This window comes from Hyperolius riggenbachi, chromosome 12, assembly GCF_040937935.1.
Source record: "Hyperolius riggenbachi isolate aHypRig1 chromosome 12, aHypRig1.pri, whole genome shotgun sequence".
NCBI classification, from domain to species: Eukaryota; Metazoa; Chordata; class Amphibia; order Anura; family Hyperoliidae; genus Hyperolius; species Hyperolius riggenbachi.
The window spans coordinates 157154877-157179943 of record NC_090657.1 but is presented as its reverse complement, the minus strand read 5'-3'; the positions used below and the strand labels follow the sequence as shown (position 1 = coordinate 157179943).

Below are 25067 nucleotides of genomic sequence, written 5' to 3'. Positions count from 1 at the left end.
CATACAAAGTAGGATCCTAAAAGGTGATTATATGTCACACTCCCATCCACACTGTAGTCACACTCACTGCAGTGAAAAAATAGGTGTCTGCATAAAAAATGTACTGTATATATGCAGTGTTCTCCCCAGGCTCTTTTAACCGGGTGCTCCACCCGGCTGGATTTCGTGACCACCCGGCTGTCATCGGCTCACCTCCTCACGACCTCCTATGCTGTAAGCACAGTTGCCCTGCATTTTCAACTCGCCCCACCCGGCTACTTTTTCCTGCCACCCGGCTACTATTTCATGCCACCCGGCTGGAAAAAAATTCTGGGGAGAACACTGATATGTATACAGTGGGTTGCAAAAGTATTAGGCCCCCTTGAAGTTTTTCACATTTTGTCATATTACTGCCACAAACATGCATCAATTTTATTGGAATTCCACATGAAAGACCTATACAAAGTAGTGTACAAATGAGAAGTGGAACGAAAATCACACATGATTCCAAAAATGTTTTACAAATAAATAACTGCAAAGTGGTGTGTGCATAATTATTCGGCCCCCTTTGATCTGAGTGCAGTCAGTTGCCTATAGACATTGCCTGATTGCTAATGACTAAATAAAGTGCACCTGTGTGTAATCTAATGTCACATACAGCTGCTCTTTGAGGGCCTCAGAGGTTGTCTAAGAGAATATTGGGAACAACAACACTGTGAAGTCCAAAGAACACACAAGACAGGTCCAAGACAGGTCAGGGATCAAGTTATTGAGAAATTTAAAGCAGGCTTAGGCTACAAAAAGATTTCCAAAGCCTTGAACATCCCAAGGAGCACTGTTCAAGCGATCATTCAGAAATGGACGGAGTATGGCACAACTGTAAACCTACCAAGACAAGGCCATCCACCTAAACTCACAAGCCGAACAAGGAGAGCGCTGATCAGAAATGCAGTAAAGAGGCCCATGGTGACTCTGGACGAGCTGCAGAGATCTACAGAGATCTGTCCATAGGACAACTATTAGTCATGCACTGTACAAAGTTGGCCTTTATGGAACAGTGGCAAGAAGAAAGGCATTGTTAACAGAAAGCATAAGAAGTCCCGTTTGCAGTTTGCCACAAGCCATGTGGGGGACACAGCAACCATGTGGAAGAAGGTGCTCTGGTCAGATGAGACCAAAATGGAACTTTTTGGCCAAAATGCAAAACGCTATGTGTGGCAGAAAACTAACACTGCACATCACTCTGAACACACCATCCCCACTGTCAAATATGGTGGTGGTGGTGGCAGCATCATGCTCGGGGGTGCATCTCTTCAGCAGGGACAGGGAAGCTGGTCAGAGTTGATGGGAAGATGGATGGAGCCAAATACAGGGCAAACTTGGAAGAAAACCTCTTGGAGACTGCAAAAGACTTGAGACTGGAGCGGAGGCTTACCTTCCAGCAGGATAATGACCCTAAACATAAAGCCAGGGCAACAATGGAATAGTTTAAAACCAAAACATATCTAATGTGTTAGAATGGCCCAGTCAAAGTCCAGATCTAAATCCAATCGAGAATCTGTGGCAAGATCTGAAAACTGCTGTTCACAAACGCTGTCCATCTAATCTGACTGAGCTGGAGCTGTTTTGCAAAGAAGAATGGGCAAGGATTTCAGTCTCTAGATGTGCAAAGCTGGTAGAGACATACCCTAAAAGACTGGCAGCTGTAATTGCAGCAAAAAGGTGGTTCTACAAAGCATTGACTCAGGGGGCCGAATAATTATGCACACCCCACTTTGCAGTTATTTATTTGTAAAAAAATGTTTGGAATGATGTAGGATTTTCGATCCACTTCTCACGTGTACACCACTTTGTATTGGTCTTTCACGTGGAATTCCAATAAAATTGATGCATGTTTGTGGCAGTAATGTGACAAAGGGCTTGATTCACCAAGCGGTGCAAAGTGTTTGCACGCTGGTGAAAAGGCCCTTATCACGCCTAAACTCACTTTAGGCATGATAAGAAGAAACTCGCGCGAAGTTACCGCGCGTACGCGCGTTAGTGCGCGCGCAGCACCCGACGCTTCGCGCGAAGCTCCCATTAAGCCCTATGGGACTTTGCGCGCGCGTTCGCGCGTACGCACGGTAACTTCGCGCGAAGAGCAGGAAAAAGCGGTGATAACTCAGTGGTGAAAAGGTCATCACGCCTAAAGTCTTTTAGGCGTGATAACTGGGTTATCACCGCTTTGTGAATCAAGCCCAAAATGTGGAAAACTTCAAGAGGGCCGAATACTTTTGCAATCCACTGTATATAAAAATAGGAGTAAAATATAAAAAATAAAAATTAGAATGCTCTATTTTTTTATTTTTACTTTTTATATTTTTACTCCTATTTTTATATATTTTTATATATACAAATATACATTTTTTTCTGCAGACACCTATTTTTTCACTGCGAGTGTGACTGTACAGTGTGGATGTGACATATAATCACCTCTTAGGATCCTACTTTGCATGCATATCATTTGTATTTACAGTAATTATCAACTGCAGTAAGATAGACCATTTTTAACTTGTGCAGCCTGGTATAGAATATATTTGTTGATTGACCATTGAAAGAAAGTTTTGTATGCATATCAATTGTATGCATATCATTTGCATTTACAGTAATCATCAACTGAAGTAAGATAGATAATTTTAACCTGTGCAGCCTTGTGTAGTATATGTTTATTGATAATTTAATAAAAGTTTTGCATGCATACCAATTGGCTCAGGTGCTGATGTTTTTCGGGCGGGAGGTTGGGGCTCAGGAGCTTCCATTTCTGGTGGGGGTTGGGGCTGAGGTGCTGCTGTTTCTGGCAGGAGGGTTGGGGCTCAGGTGCTGTTTCTGGCGAGGGGGGAGGGGGGGGGTGGAGTTCAGTTGTTGCTGTTTCTGGCAGGGGTAGGGGCTCAGATGCTGCCGTTTCTGGCGGGAGGCAGGGACTTAGGTGCTGCTGTTTCTGGCGGGAGGTTGGGGCTCAGATGCTGCTGTTTCTGGCGGCAGTGGCAGGATGTTGGGGCTCCGGTGCTGCTTTTTCTGCCGGGAGGTTGGGCCTCAGGTGCTGCTGTTTCTGGGAGGGAGGTGGGAGCTCAGGTGCTGCTGTTTCTGGCGGGGGGGGGGGGTTGGAGCTCAGGTGCTGCTGTTTCTGGCGGCAGTGTCGTGAGGTTGGGGCTCAGGTGCTGCTGTTTCTGGCGGGAGGTTGGGGCTCAGGTGCTGCTGTTTCTGGCGGAGTTTTGGGGCCCAGATGCTGCGGTTTCTAGCGTGGGATTGGGAATCAGGTGCTGCTATTTCTGGCGGTGGGTTGGGGTTTAAGTGCTGCTGTTTCTGGTGGGGGTTGGGGCTCAGGTGCTGCTGTTTCTGGCGTGGGATTGGGGCTTAGGTGCTGCTGTTTCTGGCGGGGGTTGGGGCTCAGGTGCTGCTATTTGTGGCGGGGGATTGGGACTCTGGGGCTGTTTCTGGCGGGGCCGCGGTGGGCGGGGCTGTGTCTTGGATACACGACGCACGTTTAGCGGGGATAACACCCACCATTGCCTGAGAATGTTGTCAGTCAGCAGTCTTCTGCACACAGTGATGTATTTTCCAGCTAGTTCATGATTGATTGGGATGAACTCTGGAGACCGGCCGAGGGGATTAGGTGGGTTAAACAGTGACAGACCTTATTTCATTCTTTACCCACTTTTCTTGAAATTTGAGGTGTTGGGAACCATGTCAGTTTTTTTTTTTTTGCTGTGGATCAAACACAGCAAATATTTTGGCCGCGCTGTGCGCGCAATAAAACGTCTAGATAAATATTATCAACAAATATCCCCGCATAGATAGGAGAAGTGGCTGTTATCCTTGCCGAAGTGATCATTCTCTTGTTTACTCATAAAACTAAATCTCCAAAACCTTCTGCCCTGCGGGGTCATCCCATAGGATAATCTCACCTACCAATATGTCGATGCCCCCCCCCTTCACTCCAACACACACTGACAGCTCAATACACACACGTGAGAACTGCTGCCCATCCCCATTGGGAAATCAACCCTTGGGCGACAATTTGGGAAAACGAATGTTGCACAGACACATCCCTAGTAGTGATGGATGGAAAATTTCTGTGGCATTCCGATTTCGGAGTTTCCGATCAGAAAAGGGTTTACCGTGGCAAAAATTGAAGTGCGGAAATTGGGTTTTAGCTGAAATTCCACATTACCGCAACCCTAGCCATAACTCTAACCCCTATCACAAATTAAGCCCAATCACAGAACTAAGAAGCGTTGGACCAATCAGAATTCAGAATTTTTCTGCCAAAGTCAGATTCCAGAAGTACTTTTAGGCCAGTGGTCTGCAAACCCGTTTGTTAGAAGAGCCAAAGACCAGAAATACAATGATTAATAAAGATGGCCAGAACAGTTCCTGATAAATATCAGCAGTTTAACACGATTTAAAAAAAAATGCGTTTGCATTATTTACATTGAAGTGAATAGCCGCCGAATTTAACGGTTAATAGCAAAATCCCCTTACGTGCTAGAAACACCAAATTTGCAGGGTATGTGGAATTTTTCAAAACATTTTCAAAAAGACCTTCTAGTTTTTGAGTAAATCGTGTATACATTCAAATGCGGTAAATGAGAGTTAATGTAGCAAACCTAAAAGTAGTGTAAATTTACTTATAGCAAAAGGAAGAGCAATGAATTTCATGACGGGGTTTCCAGGGGGTCTGTACGCAGTGTGTATGGACCCCCTGGAAACCCCTCCAGGGTCAAAACGCTTTGGCCAGGGATCGCTATACAGCCACAATATGGCTGGATAAAGATCCCTGGCAATTTTACCCTGATAGGTGCTATCGGTGCTCCAGGGTGCCAGTGTAGGTGGGGGCGATAGGTGCAGTGTGCGGGGAGGAGAGTGGAAAGCCGTGGAAGGAGACAGAGGGAGATCTTGTTGCATGCGGGCCGGTATAGCGCAGGGTGCGAAGCTCCACGCAGCCGGGGGATTCGCATTCTGGCTATCCCAGCCTGCATGGGGAAAAGGAGTTAAAGAGGCTCAGGAGGGGGAGCCCACGTCATTTTTTAAAAAATTTCCAACACTCTGAACATTTCAAAAAAAGTTTCAAAAAATAAGTAAAGTTGCCAGGGATCTTCATACTGCCATATTACGGATGTACAGCGATCCCTGGCCAAAGCGTTCTATGGGATTCTGGAAACTCCGTCATGAAATTCATTGCTCTTTCTTTTGATATATGTAATATTACACTACCATTAGGTAACTTTGCTACAATAACGGTCATTTACCGCATTTAGATGTATACTTTTTCCTATAAATCTGTAAAATCGATTTTCCCAAAAACTATAAGGTCTTTTTGAATGTATTTTTCCTCTTGTACCCACTGCCCCCCACCACGTACCCTCCAAATTTGGTGTTTGTAGCACGAAAGGGAGCTTTGCTATTAACCGTTAAAGTCGGCGACCGTTCACCTGCCATATAAAACTAAGAAGCCCGCTGAGAACAGCCGATTCGCAAACTTTTAAGGAAATTCGTTTTCAAAATGTGTGAACCCAAAATTTGATGTTCCAAGGAGGGGCCTGCCTGTGTCCACTATCCAACCACACATACAGTTAAGCCTGCTACACACTTTCAATTATAATTGGCCAATCACTGACCAATCTTACCACCTCCATGTAGACAGATATTCAATACTATGAGAAAATTGTGTAGGTAAACCCTCATACTACATGCAGACAGTAAAAATGGTCAGTGATTGGCCAATCATAATTGAAAGTGTGTACCAGGCTTTATAATATAAAGTTGTCCGAGTGAGGGGACATTGATTTCATTTACTTCACTGATTCCTGTAGAGCAAGCGTTATCAGAGGAGGCGGAGCCTGATTACACCCACCCCCCTCTCACAAGCTGGCGAGTATCACCACATGTTTTATGTCTTTATTGCATCAGTGATAAGTTTACTGTTCTGGGCAGAATGGCTTTTCTGCAGGATTTGCTGTTCTTCCCATTATCTGGTAGTAAAGGCAGGTTAATTGCTGCTTATTGCTGATTTACAGGGATGTAAAAACATAACTTGTTGCAGAGCGCCACCTCCTGTCCCTTCCACTCACTGCAGCTCTTAATTCACAGTAGCAAGTGCTAGTCTGTATTGCATAATAATACTAATAACAAGAACAATAGCAATAATAATAATACTTGTTTTTACTACTTCTACTACTATTAAGATGTATTTATAAAGCACTGACATCTTTGCAGCACTGTACAGAGTACATAGTCATGTCACTGACGGACCTCAGAGGGGCTCACAATCTAATCCTACCATAGTCATAGTCTACTGTCCTACCATATTATTATGTATTTATATAGCACTGACATCTTCTGCAGCACTGTACAGAGTACATAGCCATGTCACTGACTGTCCTCAGAGGAGCTCACAATCTAATCCTACTATACTCATAGTCTAATGTCCTACCATATTATTATTATTATGTATTTATACAGCACTGACATCTTCTGCAGCATAATCATGACACTGACTGCCCTCAGGCGCTCAGAATCCAATCCTACTACAGTCATAGTCTAATGTCCTACCATATTATTATTATGTATTTATATAGCACTGACATCGTCTGCAGCACTTTACAGCATACATAGTCATGTCACTGACTGCGCTCAGAGGAGCTCACAATCTAACCTACCACCATAGTCATAGTCTAATGTCCAACTATATTATTATAATGTATTTATATAGCACTGACATCTTCTGCAGCACTTCACAGAGTACACAGTCATGTCACTGACTGTCCTCAGAGGAGCTCACAATCTAATCATACCATAGTCATAGTGCAGGCCTGGGCAATCCTTGCGCGAGCTGCATTCCTGGTCTCCCCTCCCCTCCCTCCCTGCAGAGTTGCAATGGGACGGATAGCGGGGGTCAAAACTCACCTACTCACCTACACAGCGTCTCCATGGCAACAGGGCATCACATGACGCGCCATCGGGACATGTATGTGTATCTTTCCGCACAAGTCAGTAATTTACCTCACTAGCTGGTGATTTTATTTGGAGTGTGGCAACAGGTTTAGTCAGTTGGCATTTGGCAAGGGGATCGATAAAATCAGCTGCTTTCTGCATTACCCAATGCATTAGTGAAATGAGGCCATGAAGTGTTGAATGCTCAGAATACTGACGTATATAACAAGTAACTGTGTATTGGAGGATGCCCTGCATAGGTCTGATCTCACATATTTCTCCACCACTACCTAGGCAGGGTAAGTGGTTGCATGGCAACATGGAACATTAATCATCAGTCAGATATTTCTGCAGTTGGCAAAGGTTTGGAGAAGGACGTGGCCTCATTCACGGTGGGTGGAACATGGTCTGTCAGTGGTTGCTTGACAGCACTGATCAGTCAGTTAATTATGCAGTTGGTGGTGGTTTGGGGAGTGACGTGGCCTCATTGGTGGTGGGTGAAAAATTGTGTGTCTGTGGTTGCCTGGCAACACTGATCAGTTATTTCTGCAGTTAGTGGTGGTTTGGATAGTGACATGGCCTCATTGGCTTATAACATTCTATAGCCCTTATTTACTTATCTGTCACAATGTAATCAGAGGCAAAGGGTCACTGCCTCATCCATCCTCCACCCCCTTACCTAGTGTGTCCCCCACAACCCATTAGATTGTAAGCTCGCAAGGGCAGAGTCATCCTCCTAATGTTTACTGTTTGTGTAACAATAGTTGTGCTGCTTGGAACTCTGCTGTACATTTGTTAGTTCTATCTATGTTCCCCTTGTCGTCTTATTGTGCTTTGTAAAGCGCTGAGGAATATGTTGGCGCTATATAAATAAAAATAATAATAATTGGTGGTGGGTGGAACATGGTGTGTCAGTGGTTGCCTGGCAGCACTGATCAGTAAGTTATTTCTGCAGTTGGCAGTGGTTTGGAGAAGGACGTGGCCTCATTGATGGTGGGTGTAACATGGTGTGTCAGTGGATGGCTGGCAGCACTGATCAGTCTGTCTGTTATTTCTGCAGTTAGTGGTGGTTTGGAGAGTGACGTGGCCTCATTGGTGGTGGGTGGAGCATGGGGTCAGTGGTTGGCTGACAGCACTGATCAGTCTGTCAGTTATTTCTGCAGTTAGTGGTGGTTTGGGGAGTGACGTGGCCTCATCGGTGGTGGGTGGAGCATGGTGTTAGTGGTTGCCTGGCAGCACTGGTCAGTTATTTCTGCAGTTAGTGGTGGTTTGGAGAGTGATGTGGCCTCACTGGTGGTGGGTGGAGCATGGTGTCAGTGGTTGCCTGGTAGCACTGATCAGTCAGTTATTTCTGCAGTTGGCGGTGGTTTGGGGAGAGACGTGGCTTTATTGGTGGTGGGTGGAACATGGTGGCTTATTGCAGGTATAATATGCTGGTTATTCTTCCATCTATCTGCACAATTTTCCTATGAAATGATGAAGTGAGGTTGGGGAAATAACAGCTGACAGCCGAGCGTTTTATTATGACTGCAGATAAAGAATAGAAGAAGCAGCGTCAGTGTATTCCAGGCTGATATCCAGCACTGAGCCATATAACCATATACAGAACAATCCATCTATTGTACAGCAGCTATCGGGGCTGGTGTGTGGGTGTGTGTGTACACACAGTGGGATGCGAAAGTTTGGACAACCTTATTAATCGTCATTATTTTCCTGTATAAATCGTTGCTTGTTACAATAACAAATGTCAGTTAAATATACAGTGGCTTGCAAAAGTATTCGGCCCCCTTGAAGTTTTCCACATTTTGTCACATTACTGCCAAAAACATGCATCAATTTTATTGGAATTCCACGTGAAAGACCAATACAAAGTGGTGTACACGTGAGAAGTGGAACGAAAATCCTACATGATTCCAATCATTTTTTATAAATCAATAAGTGAAAAGTGGGGTGTGCGTAATTATTCGTCCCCCCCTGAGTCAATACTTTGTAGAACCACCTTTTGCTGCAATTACAGCCGCCAGTCTTTTAGGGTATGTCTCTACCAGCTTTGCACATCTAGAGACTGAAATCCTTGACCATTCTTCTTTGCTAAACAGCTCCAGCTCAGTCAGATTAGATGGTCAGCGTTTGTGAACAGCAGTTTTCAGATCTTGTAATAGATTTTCGATTGGATTTAGATCTGGACTTTGACTGGGCCATTCTAACACATGGATATGTTTTGTTTTAAACCATTCCATTGTTGCCCTGGCTTTATGTTTAGGGTCGTTGTCCTGCTGGAAGGTGAACCTCCGCCCCAGTCTCAAGTCTTTTGCAGACTCCAAGAGGCTTTCTTCCATGATTGCCCTGTATTTGGCTCCATCCATCTTCCCATCAACTCTGACCAGCTTCCCTGTCCCTGCTGAAAAGAAGCACCCCCAGAGCATGATGCTGCCACCACCATATTTGACAGTGGGGATGGTGTGTTCAGAGTGATGTGCAGTGTTAGTTTTCCGTCACACATATCGTTTTGCATTTTGGCCAAAAAGTTCCATTTTGGTCTCATCTGACCAGAGCACCTTCTTCCACATGGTTGCTGTGTCCCCTACATGGCTTGTAGCAAACTGCAAACGGGACCTCTTATGCTTTTCTGTTAACAATGGCTTTCTTCTTGCCACCCTTCCATAAAGGCCAACTTTGTGCAGTGCACGACTAATAGTTGTCCTATGGACAGATTCTTCTTGTTTAGCCTGTGAGTTTAAGTGGACGGCCTTGTCTTGGTAGGTTTACAGTTGTGCCATACTCCTTCCATTTCTGAATGATCGCTTGAACAGTGCTCCGTTGGATGTTCAAGGCATTGGAAATCTTTTTGTAGCCTAAGCCTGCTTTAAATTTCTCAATAACTTGATCCCTGACCTGTCTGGTGTGTTCTTTGGACTTCACGGTGTAGCTGCTTCCAATATTCTCTTAGACAACCTCTGAGGCCGTCACAGAGCAGCTGTATTTGTACTGACATTAGCTTACACACAGGTGCACTCTATTTAGTCATTAGCACTCATCAGGCAATGTCTGTGGGCAACTGACTGCACACAGACCAAAGGGGGCCGAATAATTACGCACACCCCACTTTGCAGTTATTGATTTTTAAAAAATGTTTGGAATCATGTATGATTTTCGTTCCACTTCTCACGTGTACACCACTTTGTGTTGGTCTTTCATGTGGAATTTCAATAAAATTGATTTATGTTTGTGGCAGTAATGTGACAAAATGTGGAAAACTTCAAGAGGGCCGAATACTTTTGCAACCCACTGTATCATATAGGAGACACACACAGTGATATTTGAGAAGTGAAATGAAGTTTATTGGATTTACAGAAAGTGTGCAATAATTGTTTAAACAAAATTAGGCAGGTGCATACATTTGGGCACCACAAAAAAGAAATGAAATTAATATTTAGTAGATCTTCCTTTTGCAGAAATTACAGCCTCTAAACGCTTCCTGTAGGTTCCAATGAGAGTCTGGATTCTGGTTGAAGGTATTTTGGACCACTCCTCCTTACAAAACATCTCTAGTTTATTCAGGTTTGATGGTGTCCGAGCATGGACAGCTCTCTTTAAAGGGAAGGTTCACGCAGGAGCTGTAAAAAATAGAAATCCAAATCCACTTACCTGGGGCTTCCTCCAGCCCGTGGCAGGCAGGAGGTGCCCTCGGCGCCGCTCCGCAGGCTCCCGGTGGTCTCCGGTGGCGATCCCGACCTGGCCAGGCCGGCTGCCAGGTCGGGCTGCTTCTGCGCTCCAAGTTGCGTGTCACTTGTGCGCGCTGACGTCATCGGACGTCCTCCGGGCTGTACTGCGCAGGCAGCGCGCCGAGGGCACCTCCTGCCTGCCACGGGCTGGAGGAAGCCCCAGGTAAGTGGATTTGGATTTCTATTTTTTACAGCTCCTGCGTGAACCTTCCCTTTAACTCACACCACAGATTTTCAATTACATTCAGGTCGGGGGACCGAGATGGCTATTCCAGAACATTGTACTTGTTCTGCATGAATGCCTTCTTGGATTTTGAGCAGCATTTAGGGTCGTTGTCTTGTTGAAAGATCCAGCCCCAGCGCAGCTTCAGCTTTGTCTCTGATTCCTGGATATTGGTCTCCAGAATCTGCTGATATTCAGTGGAATCCATGCGTCCCTCAACTTTGACAAGATTCCAAGTCCCTGCACTGGCCACACAGCATGACGGAACCACCACCATATTTTACTGTAGGTAGTAGATGGTTTTTTTTTAAATGCTCTGTTTTTCCTTCATGCATAATGCCTCTTGTTTTGCCCAAATAACTCAATCTTAGTTTCATCAGTCCACAGCACCTTATTCCAAAATGAAGCTGGGTTGTCCAAATGTGCTTTAGCATACCTCAAGCGGCTCTGTTTGTGCTGTGGGCGGAGAAAAGGCTTCCTCTGCATCACTCTCACATACAGCATCTCCTTGTGTAAAGTGCGCCAAATGGTTGAACGATGCACAAGTGACTCCATCTGCAGCAAGATGATGTTGTAGGTCTTTAGTGCAGGTCTGTGAGTTGACTCTGACTGTTCTCACCATTCGTCGCTTCTCTTTATCCGAGATTTTTCTTGGTCTGCCACTTCGAGCCTTAACTTGAACTGAGCCTGTGGTCTTCCATTTCCTCAATATGTTCCTAACTGTGGAAACAGACAGCTGAAATCTCTGAGACAGCTTTCTGTATCCTTCCCCTAAACCATGATGGTGAACAATCTTTGTCTTCAGGTCATTTGAGAGTTGTTTTGAGACCCCCATGTTGCTACTCTTCAGAGAAAGTTAAAAGAGGAGGATAACATTCAATTGACCCCCTTAAATACTCTTTCTCATAATTGGATTCACCTGTGTATGTAGGTCAGGGCTCACTGAGCTTACCAAGCCAATCTGAGTTCCAATAATTAGTTCTAAAGGTTTTGGAATCAATAAAATGACAACAGTGTCTAAATGTATGCATCTGCCTAATTTTATGTAAACAATTATTATGCACTTTCTGTAAATCCAATAAACTTAATTTCATTGTGCGTGTAACCTATATGATATATTTCAGTGTTCTCCCCAGAATTTTTTTCCAGCCGGGTGGCATGAAAAAGTAGCCGGGTGGGAAATTAAGGTCACAATGGGTGACCTCTGCTACTAGGGTGATGTCTGCTACTACTAGGCAAAAATGGGCAGGGAGGATCATGCTAGGTGCTGCTCGCTAGGGAAAAGATTAGGTGGATCACACTGGTTGTTACTTGGTGAGGTAATAATGCTAGGCACTGCCGATAGGGGTAGAGGATTACACTAAATGATGCTAATGATGCTAATGGATTAAGAGGCATCTTGCACGGAGTGGTGCTGTTTTGATGGGCAATCCGATAAAGTGCTGCCAAAGCCGGATTAATACAAGAAAGGGGCTGTAGACAGGGTGACTAATTTCGGGTCAGGAAAATATGGCGTGGGGAAAAAATGGCGCACAGTGATAAATCTTTTAAAACGGTATTTATAGTTTTAAGGATATGCAGTAACTTTATTTAAAACGCTATTTATCGTTTTGTCTCCCAGTGATTTCATCTCTGCCCCGGACTGGAGTGTAATGGCCCATACTCACGAGGGACTTTTGTCGCCCGTGAGTATGGGCCGTCGCACGCGCGCGCGCCCCCGAACTGTCGCCCGTCGCTATGTCGCCATGCGATTGAAACTTTCAATCGCATGGCGACAGTCGCCACTGCCCCCCCGCCGCAACTGTCGCTAGTCCGCGTGAGTACGCGGACTAGCGACAGCAACCTCCATTGAGGTTCACAGACCTTCCGGTGAGCTTCCGGCGGGGGGAGGAGGAACGTCAGCGACAGCTTCCGCCTTGCCGCTGGTCCCTCTTCCGCATGTGTACGCGGAGGGACCTGGCGAGAAGCTGTCGCCGGCCTGTCGCCCACACGCTCACGTGTGCTGGCGACAGGCGAGTTTTGCAGCCCGTGAGTATGGGCCTTAATGCTACAACAGTCCTACCTAAGCAGATCTTACGAACAGCTGGTGGATGTATCTGCTCGCTGCCGCTGAAGACTTTCTGATGCACCAATCACGCTGGGGGCGCTGCTCCAGAATTGCCAATCACCGCTGCTCATGTCTCTGCTCCGTCTGCTAATTGGACCCAATGCTCCCGCCTCCGAGACCATCGCGTCCAATTAGCAGACGGAGCAGAGACATGAGCAGCAGTGATTGGCAATTCTGGAGCAGCGCCCCCAGCGTGATTGGTGCATCAGAAAGTCTTCAGCGGCAGCGAGCAGATACATCCACCAGCTGTTCGTAAGATCTGCTTAGGTAGGACTGTTGTAGCATTACACTCCAGTCCGGGGCAGAGATGAAATCACTGGGAGACAAAATTGGACGTGCGAGGGGGGGCGGGGGAGGCAGAAGACAGGAACCGGGGGACACCGCAGGACATGAGGGGCGGGGGTCAGACCAACGATAAATAGCGTTTTAAATAAAGTTACTGCATATCCTTAAAACTATAAATACCGTTTTAAAAGATTTATCACTGTGCGCCATTTTTTCCCCACGCCATTTTTGACTGTACGCGACTAATTTAGGCCCAAAAACCACACATGCCCACAAACTGTTCTGTTATCTCATTAAAAAAGTCACAGAATAGTTTTGGCTGACATGGTGGTAGTAAACCCATGTTTGTTGTGTGTCTATGCTAAACATCATGCACTACAAAAGAAAATAAAAGTGCTTGGGGGTTTCTGATGTGGCTTCTCCCCTTAAACAAATTCAAGCAGTGGTAAGCAGACATACATATACAGGAAATACAGTATATGGAGGATAGAGGGGGTTGAGTAGAAAAAGTGAATACAAACTGAAGGGAAGAGGAATAGGTGTGAGTGTCTGGGAGGGAGAAAGATTGTCTTTGAGGGACAGTGTGTGTGAAAAAGACTGGGAAAGGGGAAAGAAAAAAAGAGGGAGAAAGTGTGTAGACAGACAGAGAGAGAGGGAAATGTGTAAGAGGAAGAGTGAGAAACAGACTAATGCAGGAATAAAAATATGTGTGAGTGCACAGCACACTGCAGGAAGTCTGCAGACTGATGTCCAGGACAGCTAGATTCACAGCTATGTAACGTCTCCGGCAGAGCAGTGGGGGAAGGGAAGCAGTAGTAGCTGACTGTAAAGTTTTCTAATACCTGTTTTGGTCGCACAGAGATGGCAGCTGACAATCACCACAGGGATTCCACTGCTGGGGGACCATTATTACTGCTATAAGATAACCATCTGCCCTGCTGTTGCTCTCCCCGGCAGGAACGAGTTACACACTATTCTCTATGTGCTCTGAGCTCTAATCGGGGGAGGCTGGAGCACGTGCTGGGAAATTCCCTGCATGATAGGAAGACAGGAGGAGGAGAGCCCGTCCTCTGCACTACTCGGTCTGGGGCAGATCAGTGACTCCAGATGGAACACAGCAAGTGCACGTTCTCTCAGCCCTTTCTCTGTGTGCTCCGACTCCTTCAAAGCTCCCGCGGTGGCTTATAATGTCAGTTCTGATATGCAGGAGCTGAGGAGGAGGGCGGAGATAGTGTTAGAGTGACAGCGGGCCAGCTCCAATGCCACAGCCACTGCACATAGTGCTGGATGAGTGTGGAGGACGGCATGCCGTAGACAGGGGGGACCTGAGACCAGCCGGGCGGGGACTGAGACCAGCCGGGCGCTCCGCCCAGTTAAAAGGCTCTGGGGAGAACACTGTATTTAACTGGCATTTTTTATCGTAACAACCAATGATTTATACAGGAAAATCATGACAATTAACAAGGTTGCCCAAACTTTCGCATCCCGAATATATGTATGTATGTATGTATGTATGTATGTATGTATATATATATATATATATATATATATATAGCCGGATTTACCATAAGGCACTGTAGTCATGTGCCTACAGGCGCCTGATGATGGAAAGGCGGCTCACTCCCCTCCCTCCTCCCTCCTTCCCTATGCTGAGTCCTGATGGGATAGTAAATGAGAGGTTACTCACCCTGCTCTCTGCATTTCACTGAACAGATCTCCTTTCAGTCAGGGGCACCTCTAGCTACTTAATATTGAGGATACCTCTGGCTACCTAATGCTAAGGGGCACCTGTAGCTACCTATGATGGGCATTGGGCATGGAAAGTAAGAAAGAAGTGACAGCTGGACCAGCCAGCACACTTGCAGTGCGGTTAGGCAGGGTTTGTAGGTTCATGTACAGCGGAGTCTAAGGTGCCAGGACATCTGTGCCTATAGCACTGATGGCTAGCCCTGGCACTCCAGCTGTGACAAAACTACAAATCCCATCATGCTTCTGCCTCCCCGAGTTATGCTTAGGGCTGTCAGAGTATTGCAATGCCTCATGGGATTTGTAGTTCCACCATAGCTGGAGTACCAAGGTTAGTCATCACTGATATAACACATCCGTCACTGGTATAACTGGACTTTGAACATCTGCATTGTGACATATAAGCTTGCCATGAATGATTCCCTCAGCTGTAGCGCAGCTCCCATCATGCCTCTGCCTCCCCGAGTTATGCTTAGAGCTGTCAGAGTGTTGCAATGCCTCATGAGACTTGTAGTTCCACCACAGCTGGAGTACCAAGGTTTACCTCCTGTGAGGTAAATCCGGGTCTGTGTATATATGTATGTATATATATATATATATATATATATATATATATATATATATATATATATATATATATATATATATATATATATATCTGAAGGCCCGGCATTGCTTGTATTAAGTTGCTGTTGACACACAGTCAGTTTCTGAGCTTTGGGGTCCTTGGCATCAATAATCTGGAAGTTTACATTTTCCCATGGAAATCAAACAAATGCGATTGGCTCTTTGTGGTTCCACCCTCTTTTCTGAATGTGAACCCCAATCACCCAATGTCCAACTATACCAGGTTTGAGGCCTCTGATATTAACAGTGCAAGAATAAAAGCAATTTTAATATTTCCCTTAAAAATGAATAGGTCAATTTTGATTGGCTGTTGTAGGATCCACTCACTTCCCTGAATATTAATCCCAGTCACCCAGTGACCAACTGTATCAAATTTGAAAACCCTGCGATTAAAAGTGTAAGAATGGATGCAGTTTATATTTACCCATTGAAAATTAATGGCTGAAATTTGATTGGCTGTTTTATGCTCCTCCCACGTTCCCTGAATTTTTCACCTCGGTCACCAAGTGACCAACTGTGCCAAGTATCGGGACTCTGGCATGATTACTGTGAGAATGGCAGCTGTTTGCATTTTTTCCATTGACATGAATGGATGAAATCTGATTGACTGTTTGTAGCTCCGTCCAGATGTGCAGGTGGGCGCGAGACCCCCAGAACATATCATCCCAGGTAGTAAGGGATCTGTATACCAAGATTTGTGGTAATCAGTCAAGGCATTTTTGAGTAATCATGGCAAATACACACATCTGATTATCCTACCTAATAATTTGCCTGTCCCTGTGTGCGTATGTGTCTGGTGCGCATATACAGTACTTCAGCCCAGAGAGCTGTAAACACCACGCACAGTAAGGCCCAGTTCACATCTGCAGTTTTTTGTGGAGCCGGCCTTCTGGATCTTGGAATAAGGTCTTAGGCTGGGTTCACATTAGCTTTTAGCTGCAAATCAGGCCGTAAGGTTCCGATTTCCGTTCCATCGAACGGACAAAAAATGAAGTAAGACATAATTTTCCAGACCATTTAACTCAGCGGAACAGACACGGAAGGTTTTGCAGCATAATAGGAACCTATGGAAAACAAGACGTCTTACTGGCTGTAAAAATGGACCGTTTTCCCGGATCCAGATCCGGATGCATACGCAGATGTGAACTGGGCCTGAGGCAGCAGAAACAAAGGGATTTACCCTGGACCCTTAGTTCCAACAGGCAAAATAATATAAATCTCACAGTAACAGCATATGAACAGTGATGGAGATCACCCCCAGTACTCTATAGGAGGATCCGAGCTGTGCGTCAATACAAACAGCAAGCAGGGAGGTGCAATGTCTCCTACAATTACATGCAATAGAACAGCAATGGCAACTGAGCAGCAATATGTCTTATCAGCAATCTATATGAATATACTCACTGGCCAGTGACTTCAAAGGGCAGGTCCACACTTGTCTGGTTCCAGATCGGATCCCTGTCAAACAGATCAATTTTTCTAAAAACTGATCCGTTTGACATGGATCTGATCTGGATAAAGGGCACGTTCCGTGTCTGTGCCTCGATACGTACACGTCGGCTGCTCGCGTTGTCTCGCCGCCACTGCTCGTCCCCTTCCACAGCCTGGAGGCCAGCAGAAGCGTGGCTCTCTATAGGCTGCAACAGGCCAATTCTGCCTAGCAACAGGGAGAATTTCAGCATGAACCAATGAGAATTCTCTCTGTTGCTGAGGATTCCCATTGGTCTGATCCAGCTCAATAGTGAATCCCTTTGCTTCCTGTCAGCCTCCGGGCTCTTCAGAATGGCCCGAGCGGCGGTGATAGACGGCGGGACGTGTGAGTATGACGTCACGACATTGACAGGATGCGGCCGAAATGGGAGACGCGGATGCGGCGACTAACCTAGTGGGAGCGAACAGTGTCCATTCTCATACGCTTGCATTAGACATGTTCTCCCATCCAGTCCGGGAAAAAGCATCAAATCCGGACTCTCCGCAACATCTTCTTTCCGTGCTACACGGATCCGTGTTTCTGCACAAGTGGGAGCGGGTCCTATTCTTAACACAGGATCCGCTTCCGGCGTTTCTGCAGAGCTTTAAAAACGTATCCCACAGATATGTTTAAAACAAGTGTGAACCGGCCCTATCAGTCTTAACTTTGGGGCCCTGTTGGAGCTCATAAAACAAGGGAACCTGTATGCACAGTGTGATGAAGGAATTCCTCACTGAAGTGGTGAAAGAAACAAACTCCACACGTATGATAGCCAGTACTGTCGGGCTTAAATTATAAACAGTATACAGTCTCTCAATTTATTGACCCAGTACTGCAATAACATGTAGAGGGGGCAGCAGACCCTTACCACTATGCAATTCTGTAGCACGCAGGGTGTACCAAACAGCTCCAGCGATGTGCAGCTACAGCGGCCACCAAACAGCTCCAGCGATGTGCAGCTACAGCGGCAACCAACCAGCAATCTGTCTGATGAGTGAGGATGTCCCCCTGACAACATAGTCCAGCAGCAAGTAGGTGTACCAAACAGTTCCAGCGATGTGCAGGTACAGTGGCCACCAACCAGCAATCTGATGAGTGAGAATGTCCTCCTGGCAACATAGTCCAACAGCTCCAGCAATGTGCAGGTCCAGCGGCTACCAAACAACTCCAGCAACGCGCAGGTCCAGCCGCCACTAACCAGCAATCTGATAAGTGAAGATGAAAAACTACTCAGTTCCAGATACTAATAGAGTTCTTCAGCACTGGATAAAAAACTCAGAGCACCTTCCTGTTCCTGACCTTTTCTGTGTCCACCAGCCTCATTACAGCCCCTCTTTCTCACTTCCACTTCCTCTCACTCAACTCACGCATTGCAGCCAGTATGTGTGCTCTACACATATCTGGCAGTGGCACCCATGTCCCCTCTCTCTTATCTACCTGCTGTCCCTGCAAGGCTGCCTCCCATCCAACAGAGCGATCCATCTCAGCTCTGCTTCCAGGACCCCGCTGCCCGCTGAGAGGGGGCGTGTCGCTCCTGGCCCCGCCCCTTTTGCTATCCGAATCGTTCATTTTGATGATTCGGATGATCGACTCATTAAATAGATTCGGATCAAAGATCCGAATCGTTCATGATCCGGACAACACTAGTCTTGTAGTTGTAACTATATATTGCCTGTGAAAGGGCACTCCATCTTGTGGTGAATAAACAGTACCACAAGATTGCTATATAAACACAAGATTATGTGAATAGCAAACACAAGTGGGGGTGCCACGCTCCTATGTATGTTAGTATGCAAAAGTAGTAGTGTACAAAAGATTTAGGCAGATGTGAAAAATGCTGTAAACAAAGAATGCTTTAAAAATGGAAGTGTTAATCATTTATTTTCATCTATCAACAAAATGCAGTGAATGAACAAAAGAGAAATCTAAATCAAATCAATATTTGGTGTGACCTCCCTTTGCCTTCAGAACAGTAGAGATGGCCCCAACCTCCGATTTTCAGGTTCCCGAACTTCCGCAAAAGTTCGGTTTGCGCGAACTTTCGCGAACCGCAATAGACTTCAATGGGGAGGCGAACTTTGAAAACTAGAAACATTTATGCTGGCCACAAAAGTGATGGAAGAGATGTTTCAAGGGGTTTAACATCTGAGTTTTTGCATGGATGAGTCGGATAGACGCCAAAAGTCCCGGGGGAAAATCTAAATTTGACGCAAAGCAGGATTTTAAGGGCAGAAATCACATTGCATGCTAAATTGCAGGCCAAGTGCTTTAAAACATCTTGCATGTGTATACAGGGAGTGTAATTAGTGTACTGCTTCACACTGACACACCAAACTCACTGTGTAATGCACCACAAACAGCTGTTTGCGTAGTGACAGCCATGCTGGACTGGTGCATACCATGGCCAGAGTGCAGGCGATAGCAGTGTTCAAGCCCATATGGTCGCCGGGCTAAGGTAGCTCAATGACAGAACAACAGTGACTGTCCAGCTGATCAAATTTGGTCTGTCCACAATGAAGCAACAACCTTATTATCGTGGGGGTGCCACACCCCCCCTCCCCCCCGAGACACTCATATAGCTGTCGGTCATTGCTTCATTGTGATACGCAAGCCCCTTCACTGCGGCAAGGTAATGATCACGAAGGGAAATTGGCACATGTACATGCCTTTTGTTTTTTTGTAGCAGCTGCAGTGCAGCCAGAGAAATTAGGCAGGCATGTACACGCACCAGAAAAAGTAGTATAGCGGCCGCTGCTAGCAGCGGCCTTAAAAATTCAGGAATCCACCTGGAGTCCTGGACCCTGTTGGTGGTGGTGGAGAAGGAAGTCAACCGGCCTGCGGGCAGAGATGCTGTGTGGGGAGCGACTTAGTCTTGGGGCAGGCAGTCACACGGCGTGCAGGCAGAGATGTTGTGTGTGGGGACTGACTTAGTCTTCGGGCAGGCCGGAGCGTGCTTTGCAGACCAGGCATCTGTGGTCAGATGGACCCTTGACCCAACGCTGTGTGCCAGAGATGTCACCACTTGCCTTTCAACATCACGGTACAGTCCAGACAATATTGTGGGTTGATGGCACGTGCCTTCTTCTGAACGCTGTACTTTGGTCGAGGGCCGCACGAAATCACGACAGCGCGACCTCGAACAGACCTGCCAGGTGGCCTGCCTCTGCCTTTTGTTTTGTCCATATTGGGGGGGATAAAGTGAAAGGTATGCACTGACTTGACTAATACAATGTGCAGTCAGTCACACAGGTGCTGTTAACAGGTATGCACGGAGTGGTATATCACACTGCGTGCGCTCACGTAGGTAGGTGGGTGCACTGAACAACAGGTAGGTATATGCAGTGATGGGTATTACAAATGTGCACCTGTCACACACACACAGGTACCGAACAGGTACAGTGACACGCTCACGTAGGTAGGTGGGTGCACTGTGAACAACAGGTAGGTATATGCAGTGATGGGTATTACATACCTCCCAACATTTTAATGGGAGGAAACTTGACACTTAGGCCACACCCCTGGCCACACCCCCAGCCCCCTAGTCACACCCACCCCCCACAAAAAAAAGTTTTTTTGTAAAATAACAATGTTATTTACTCCCGAAAGGGATTGAGGGTGCCAGTGGGTGGGGAGGAGGGTGAGGGTGGCCGTGGGTGGGCAGAGAGAGAGGGGGGAAAAACGATCGAGGCACCAGCCCGGGATGCGGTATGGATGGCCGCCGCCCGCCGCCATTACACTTCTCCCTCCCTCCCTCCTAATATGCCCCCCAGTGTCCCCTTCCCCCCCGCAGAGTAAAATGGGCAGCGGAGCGGGCAGTAAGTCTTACCACTGCCTCTCCGCTGCGTACCGGGATCTCCTCTGGTCTTCTCGCTTCCTGTGACGTCACAGGAAGCGAGAAGATCAGAGGAGATCCCGGTACGCAGCGGAGAGGCAGTGGTAAGACTTACTGCCCGCTCCGCTGCCCATTTTACTCTGCGGGGGGGAAGGGGACACTGGGGGGCATATTAGGAGGGAGGGAGGGAGAAGTGTAATGGCGGCGGGCGGCGGCCATCCATGCCGCATCCCGGGCTAGTGCCTCGATCGTTTTTTCCCCCTCTCTCCCCAGCGGCTGGGACCTGGGGGGGGGGCAGCGCGCGACAGCGGGACGGCACCCCGAAATCGGGACCGTCCCGCCGAAAACGGGGCGGTTGGGGGCCCTGGGTATTATAATGTGCACCTGTCACACACAGACAGGTACCGGACAGGCACAGTGACACTGCGTGCGCTCACGTAGGTAGGTGGGTGCACTGAAGTGAACAAGAGGTAGGTATATGCAGTTATGGGTATTATAATGTGCACCTGTCACACACAGACAGGTACCGGACAGGCACAGTGACGCTCACGTAGGTAGGTGGGTGCACTGTGAACAACAGGTAGATATATGCAGAGATGGGTATTATAATGTGCACCTGGCACAGTAGTAATTATACCACTAAGGGGCCAAAGGCCAACTGCGACTGACTGACAGGGCTGTATACAATGCAAGTGGGCCACAAAAAAAAAAATAGATCACAAGAACAAGATTAGCTCACTTTTTTTTAGCAATAAGAATCAGCAAGGAGGAAGCCTACAAGAGCCTAACTAAACTTTCCCTAGCAGCAGCTGTCCCTTCTCTAATTACTGCAGGCACACGAATGAGTGAAAAGCCTGATGCTACCTGCCTTTTATAAGGGGGGGAGGGCCTCCAGGACAGAGTGTAGCCTGATTGGCTACAATGTGCCTGCTGACTGTGATGGAGAGGATCAAAGTTGACCCTAATGATGTAGTATAGAAGGTGAATCAAACCGCCATAAAGTTCTGAACGTGAACCACCGAAGTTCGCCGGGAACCGTTTGCCGGCGAACCATTCGGGCCATCTCCATCAGCATCCGTTCTTCTAGGTACACTTGTGCACAGTTTTGAAGGACCTCGGCTGGTAGGTTGTTTCCAAACATCTGGGAGAATTGAATAGAGATCTTCGGTGAATGTAGTCTTCTTAACATCCTTCTGTCTCTTCATGTAATCCCAGACACACTCCATGATGTCGAAATCAGGGCTCTGTGGGCCATACCATCACTTCCAGGACTTTTTTCTTCTTCACGCTGAAGATAGTTCCTAAAGAGACTCTGAAGCCAGTTTAAAAACGTCTTTTTACCTTATATTTAACTGAGGCATGTTTACCCACCCCCCGGACAGGTTTTTAGACCTGGTCTAAATCATTTGGTAATTACTAGTAAGTAGGGGAAATGAGCAAAAGATGCAATTCACAAAGGCAAACAAGGAGTAACCACGTCCACTTTTCCTGACAGAGATTAGACCAGCTGATTTCTGTCGGTAAAGTAATTCTGTGAGGTATTTTAGACATAAGGATGGAACCATTGAATTAAATATGCAGAAGTTTAATTGTATCCAGAGGAGAGCTCATCAGAGGAGAAGGATGTCAGTCATAGCTACTCGTTTGTGAATTGCATCTTTTGATCATTTCTCCTGCTTTACCAACCTAATTACCGAATGTTTTAGATCAGGTCTAAAAACAGGTCTAAAACATTCAGTAATTATTAGTGAATTCCCTTTTGATGCAACTGTTTTACACCAAACCATCAAAAGACTAAAAACCATCAGTAGACTAGTTTAAACTGCTTAGTGAATTGAGGCCTTATAGCCTAAAGCAAAAGCATTTCAGCAGCAAACTCCATTCCTATTGGTCAGCTGACCTTAGTTTAAATGTCATGCTGAGCATTGTGAGACAAATATTCACTGCTGTTTGTGGACGCGTTCACCGCTGTAAGACCCCCATCAATAATGGCAGTTGCAGTGCCCCTTCTCCACCCGGCTAAGCAAATGTTCCTGACTATTCAGACAGCAATGGGTGGCTCCTTATGAGCCAGAGCTTAGCATCACCACTCATACACCAGTAATGGTGTGCAGCAGAGGAATACGGAGGCAGCCACCTTAATTTCCTTATAAACAATGCCGGTTGCCTGGTTGTCAGGCTGAGGTTTTGGCTTTTGTTGGTGTTAGAACCCTGGAACAAGCATGCAGCCAGTGGAGATACACCAGGGTAACAGGACATCTGTTCTGCGGAACCTCAGCATAGAGGTTAGAAAACTGGAGTTGTTTACTAGAGAGTAGAGATGGCAGCCTCCGTATTCATCTTACCCATTCCCAGCCTGAAGCAGATGCAGAGCTGCCTGCTGGCTGCACACACAGTCCCTCCTTCTAGACAGGGGAACTGTGATCATGTGATCAGACTGAGAATTGGTAATAATAGGCATATGGCTACGATGTGTTGCATACATGAAATGTGATTTGCTAAGGTGCATAAATATGGTTCCTCACGTCCCTGGACTGCATTGAGTCCCATCCTCATGACTTGTTTCTTTGTTACACAGGATTTCACATGAGGGGTCGCAGCCACCAGGAATGGACTCCAGGCTCTGGCCTGACTGTCCACCTACAGCAGAGGGTGATCTCCACGCGTACGTACAAAAAGGGCGCCTGGACAAAAAGGGCGCGGGGTGTAAACTCTAAATAATAATTAATCATTAATAGGGTTTATAAATATAGTGTGCTATATTTCGTTTACAAATAATGTTTAACAAAATTATAAATCATTAAATAATGTTTATGAAATCGGAAATTGTGAAAACGTTAATCTTCCCTGTTTCAAAAGTTAAACTTATAATTACGTTTATAAAAAAACCAATAATATATGTTTAATTGTTATAATTGTATATTATTGTGAATAACAGTCATTTATGGTTTGTTCTTATAATAAAATCTGAAAATATTGTTTATAAAGATGATATAAATATAACTACGTTCGTAATAAGTGTTGTAATACATTAGTAATTATTACTAAAATTTTACTAAAACTATACCTAAGCCTACTCTTACACAGAACCCTACCTGTACCTATCCCTAACCCCTAGACTCCCCTGTTGGTGCCTAAACCTAAGACCCCCCTGTTGGTGCCTAAACCTAAGACCCCCCCTGTTGGTGCCTAAGTAACCCTCCCTGTACCTACCCCTAACCCCTAGACCCCCCTGTTGGTGCCTAAACCTAAGACCCCCCTGTTGGTGCCTAAACCTAAGACCCCCCTGTTGGTGCCTAAACCTAAGACCCCCCTGTTGGTGCCTAAACCTAAGACCCCCCTGTTGGTGCCTAAACCTAAGACCCCCCTGTTGGTGCCTAAACCTAAGACCCCCCTGTTGGTGCCTAAACCTAAGACCCCCCTGTTGGTGCCTAAGTAACCCTCCCTGTACCTACCCCTAACCCCTAGACCCCCCTCTTGGTGCCTAAACCTAAGACCCCCCTGTTAATGCCTAAACCTAAGACCCCCCTGTTAATGCCTAAACCTAAGACCCCCCTGTTGGTGCCTAAACCTAAGACCCCCCTGTTAATGCCTAAACCTAAGACCCCCCTGTTGGTGCCTAAACCTAAGACCCCCCTGTTGGTGCCTAAACCTAAGACCCCCCTTTATTATGTGGATAATTATGTTTTACTAATTGTGGATTAAAAAAATATTTTGCAATTTACGTTACGTACTGATCGCTTTATTTTGTGAATAATAATGTTTTACAAACAGTAAGGGATAAAACTTTAAATAATGTTTTAATTATTTAAATAAGATAAATATGTTTAGTATTTTCATAAACGTTATTCGGCACGGGTGCATTTTATAAACGTAAATCACCACAAGTTCAGTTATAAATCATTAAACAGCTCCGGGCGCCGTTTGTAAACTTTATTTAGCTCCTGGCGCCGTTTATAAACTTTATTTAGCTCCGGCGCCCTTTTTTCCTACCCGGCGCCCATTAAACGCTATTTATTATGGGAGTGAATGGCGGCGCCCTTTTTGTCCACTAGCGGCATGCGCCCTTTTTTCCCAGCTCCGATCTCCACAGTCTACAT

General features: G+C 46.2%; 1 protein-coding gene and 1 long non-coding RNA gene across 3 annotated transcripts in view; one reads left to right on the top strand and one right to left on the bottom strand.

The window, feature by feature from the left end:
* The window catches only part of LOC137542444 (uncharacterized), a 268779-nt gene that overhangs the window by 182068 nt on the left and 61644 nt on the right, over positions 1 to 25067 (top strand). For both annotated transcript variants that reach the window (XR_011025431.1, XR_011025430.1), the window contains one exon: positions 23546 to 23632. This is a non-coding gene — a long non-coding RNA (uncharacterized lncRNA). The remainder of the gene's footprint in view (positions 1 to 23545; positions 23633 to 25067) is intronic.
* Positions 1 to 25067, bottom strand: part of HNF4A (hepatocyte nuclear factor 4 alpha) — a 213938-nt gene that overhangs the window by 160722 nt on the left and 28149 nt on the right. The gene's annotated exons all lie outside the window — the stretch shown is intronic.